The sequence below is a fragment of the Otolemur garnettii genome, unplaced genomic scaffold (genome assembly GCF_000181295.1).
Source record: "Otolemur garnettii isolate 467f Iridium unplaced genomic scaffold, OtoGar3 scaffold00014, whole genome shotgun sequence".
In the NCBI taxonomy this organism is placed as follows: Eukaryota; Metazoa; Chordata; class Mammalia; order Primates; family Galagidae; genus Otolemur; species Otolemur garnettii.
Window position 1 is genome coordinate 2,895,090 of NW_003852409.1, and position 4,437 is coordinate 2,899,526.

The following is a 4,437-nucleotide window of genomic DNA, read 5'->3' on the forward strand; positions in this document are numbered from 1 at the left end:
TAACACCATCACCTTGGGGGTTAGAATTTTGATATATGAATTTTAGGGGGATACAAACATTCAGACCATAGCAACCTCAGAGGAATCACACTAATATTCAAATTTGGCCATGCTCTTGCTCCATTCAAAAGCTTTCCATGGCTCCCCACTGCCTTTGACCAGAAGCCCTAGCTTCTCCATGAGACATAGTTTTAACAACTTACTGTTTTGTACCTTTGTTTCCTTACCTGCAAAAGAGATAAAAAATAGTAGCTCCCTCACAAACGTGTACCATTCCGCGCCATACATGGTGGGGTGCACTGTCTAGCCCAGAACCTCTCTGCCCCTTCTCTCTCCCTCACCCTGTTTCAGCCTATTCTTACAACATGCCAGGTGTGGTTCTACCCAGTGTTTTTGCCCTCCAGCTGGATGGATCTTCCCCCAGAAATCAGTTCTGCTTACTCCCTCTCCTCCTTCAAGCCTTTGCCTAAAAGTCACCTTCTCAATGAGTCCGAGACCACCCTAGTTAAAACTGCACCCCCCTTCCCATCCCCTTCACAAAAATTAACTCCTCCTCCACCATGTTTTTATTTGCTCCTTGTCTTTTAATACCATCTATTTTACTTAATTATTTATTGTCTAACTCCCCTCCCCGACTGTACGCTCCTTCAGGGCAAATCTTTCTGGTGCAGGTCTATTTTGTTTATTGTCAGCACCCTCCCCCCACACACACACAAGATGAGGGCCCCATGTCCCTCCTCCTTAACTTCTCCAAGCTTATAATCATACCTTCTTAGTCCCCACCGCACCCTGCCAATCTCTCAATTATAATAAGGAGCACACTGCTCTTTAATTATCTGTATATCTTTTTCCATTTAGGCTGAACCAAATGAAATTGCCATTTTTTTTTTTTTTTTTTGTAAATTGAAACCAGTCAGATATTGGCTCTTCATATGGTTTAGCCTAATATGTTTCCCACAGCAGCCTGTAGACTGCCAGGAAGCACCTCATAGCCTGGTACACAGCAGGCACCCAATAAATGTTTGCCCACAGAAGTGAAGTCAGCTATCCTGGCCCTTCAGATGGGGCATGATTGCAAAGTACCTCCAGTCTGTTCTGAAGGAGGCAAGGCACTAACTTTATACTTAAAATAATAGAGGATCCTACTGAGTTATTTTCTGGACCTTCTGCAATTTGATAGGGAGGGTAAAAACACATCAAACTCTAAAACATCGATTTGTCAACCAGTGTGCCATGAGAGGATATTAGGTGTGTCATAAAAAATTTTAAAGATCATTAATTAAATTATTTTCTAAAGATGTTCAAAGCACAGTAAGTATATTCTTTTTTTGTTTTACTTTTTTTTTTTTTTGATCAACATACTTTAAGTGTGCTACAGAAGTTTAACTACAGGTTTAAGTGTGCCATGAGATAAAAAAAGTTGGAAAACACTGCTCTAAAACAATTCAGGTTCTTGCCATTTAAAAGTAGCAAAAGTAGGGCAGCGCCTGTGGCTCAAAGGAGTAGCGTGCCAGCCCCATATGTCGGAGGTGGCGGGTTCAAACCCCGCCCCGGCCAAAAACTGCAAAAAAAAAAAAAAAAAAAAAAGTAGCAAAAATTTAAGGCAGAAACCCCTTGTAGAGGGGACTAACTGACTGCCTCTAAGGGGATTCGTTTAATGATGGGGAGATTCCCTCTAATAAAAAGGTCTTTTACAGAGATTTGCTAAATCTAGTATGTGGGTTGCAAGAGCTGAAACAAATTTACAATCACTGAGCCTACCCTCATTTCACAGACGGGGAAAGTAAGGTCCAGATAAGGGAGGGGACTGACCCAAGGTTGCACAGTGAGGGCAGAAGAGTTTGTCCTGGAGTTTATGTCTGCTGACGTTAGTCTCATGGTCTTTTCTCTGGAACATATTGCTTCTATATGCTGGCCAGACCCCGGTAGGGTAAGCTTCAGTGTCACTATTTTTTAGGTTGTATTTTTTAAATAAAATGTGAATTAAGCCTCAGGTAAAACACAGAGCCTTACTACACGGCAACTTCTTACCAATAACAGCACTACGTATGTGTCTCTCTACAGTTACTTCCTTAGGGTAAAGTTCCCAATGTAGAAGGCTAGGGACAAAGTGCAGGTAGAATCATTTTCACGATAATAAGCTGCCAGATTGCCCTGTGAAATGAAATGCCATAGGTGAATCCTACAGTCTTATCAGAACAGAGTTTTATCCTTTTATTTTTATGTCTGCTAATTTTATAGGAATAAATCCAGACTACTTTCATTTACTGTATGGTATGTGTTAAAAACAAAAACTACTCTGGTCTAGGAATCAGAGGACACCCTGGGCTCAGTTGCTGGTTTGCTGCCAGACTGACCAGTCACATCCCCTCTGAGGACAGGGGATGCTTATCTATAAAATGACGGGGGTGGATGGCATGATTTTTTAAGGCCCTTTTGGTTCAGACACTCCATAATACTATGGTATATTTTATAAAATTATTACCATTGGATGACTTTTTAATAACCAGAATCTACCATGATCCTAAATCAGGCCAAAATGCCTTAAACTAGCAGAGCAGGAAAACAGGGCCCAGATTATACATGAGTCAAGATGATAGGAGACTTAGGTAGCACTTAAGTCTGTGTGTTGGAGTTGGGCTCATGGGACAGCACTACACTTACTCTGCTTTTACAAGGGGATAAAAGCAGCTCCAAGCCTGGTGCAGTTCTACCATGACCACAGGGCAAGGTCAAGGTCAAGGCACCCTACTTCAGCCCTGGAATCCCACTGACTTTCAGTCAAAGGGAGGTTATCCCAAGTATATGCTCACTTAGCTCTGTTTGAATACCTACAATGATAGGGTGCTTACCACCTGTCAAGGGGCCCTTCCCTTCTTTTGGCTGTAAGAAAGCCCCTGAGTGAGGGGCAGGTCATGGGGGACAAGGGAGACCAGAAGCTCAGAACTGATTCCCAGAAAGTCAATCCAGGCAATCACTGAGGAAGTGGAGAAGAGACCCCAAGGACACAAAGGTCCTAGAGAGGGGCTGTAGGACCTGTTTGCACTCCAGGCCTCCCAGAAAGTGTGCAGGGGTACAGGAAGCTCAGGAGACATGTTCTAGCCCTGATGCACAGGTGGATCCTGAACAAACCCCAGGCTGAGGAGGCGCTACAGCCCACTAGGGGCGGACACCTCAGCTCCCTCTTCTTGGCTTTGCCGCTCCTGACAAGACACACTGCTTGGCCTAGGGCTTTCAGCCTGGAGGTGAACAGATTTAAGGGACCTGATCACTGTCCCAAGGGTGCAGAGGAATCAGATGCTGTGTGCCTAGAGCAGGACTAGCGGGAGGGGCAGTGACCAGGAAGCATAGTCCAGCTTGGTTCACAGCTAGTAACATGCTCACCAGGAGGAATGTACTACGGGGCAGCAAGACATTACAGAGGGGGCATACGGAGGGGCTGGGCCAGAGGCCATACCTCTGTTTTACTCAGAGAGCCTGAAACCACAGTCCTTCAGACATGTCTGCCCCAATCCCACTCAGACCCAGCCCTCTTGGCGCTGTAGCCCCTCTGAGGTCTAGGTGTGGCTTGGAGTCAGCCTTGTCACAGAGCTGAGACACAGCCAGAGGCCAGCGGCAGGCCAGGGCTACAAAGGGGATGGGGCCATCTTATACCAGTTTCTCAATCCAGGAGGCTGCCTGGGTCTGGTCCAGTAACCAGTGTGCTCTGAGGGTCCAGTAACCTCCAACCTAGGCTCCTCCAGCTCCAGACGACCATTAGGCTGGTCTCAGCAGACTCTCACCGCCCCTCCTGCCTGCCCAGGTCGGTGGGCAGGGACCTGTGTATAACCCCCCCCCACCCCCCACACACACACCTCGCCCCCGTTTTCAGTACCGGGAAGCTGAGGCCCAGCAGGTAAACCAGCCAAGAGGAGGAGGGTCCCGACATGGGTCCCCTAGGCACCCGGGTCACAACAAGGGGCCTGTCTAGACTGGCTGGCCGCACCCAGGGGTGGGCAGTGCAAACAGTGCCTACCGGGCTCGAGTCGTCCGGAACGCGGACCTTGCGGCGGCCCCTCCCAACAATCCTGTGAGGAGGGGGGCACCATTGCATCCGCTATTCCGATGGGGAAACTGAGCCCTGGAGAGAAGTGCTTCGTGCAAGATCACGCGGAGGGGCTGGAAGCCAGGTCCCCCGAGGCCGAGCCCCGCATCCCTCCCTCTCCCGGAGCTGCAGCCGGGTGGCACAGCGCGCACGCCCCGCCGACGCTCCTATCGCGCAGATAGGGAAGGCACGGCCGGTGGCGCGGGGCCGCCCTACCTTGATGACGGCCACGCAGGTGGCGGCGGCGGCGGCGGCGTGGTCCGGCTCAGGCTACGCGCTCTTTGCCGCCCGCCGACTCCCAGCGCCCAGCGCCGCCGCCTCCTCTCCGCGCGCAGCCGAGCAGGCGGGGCTGG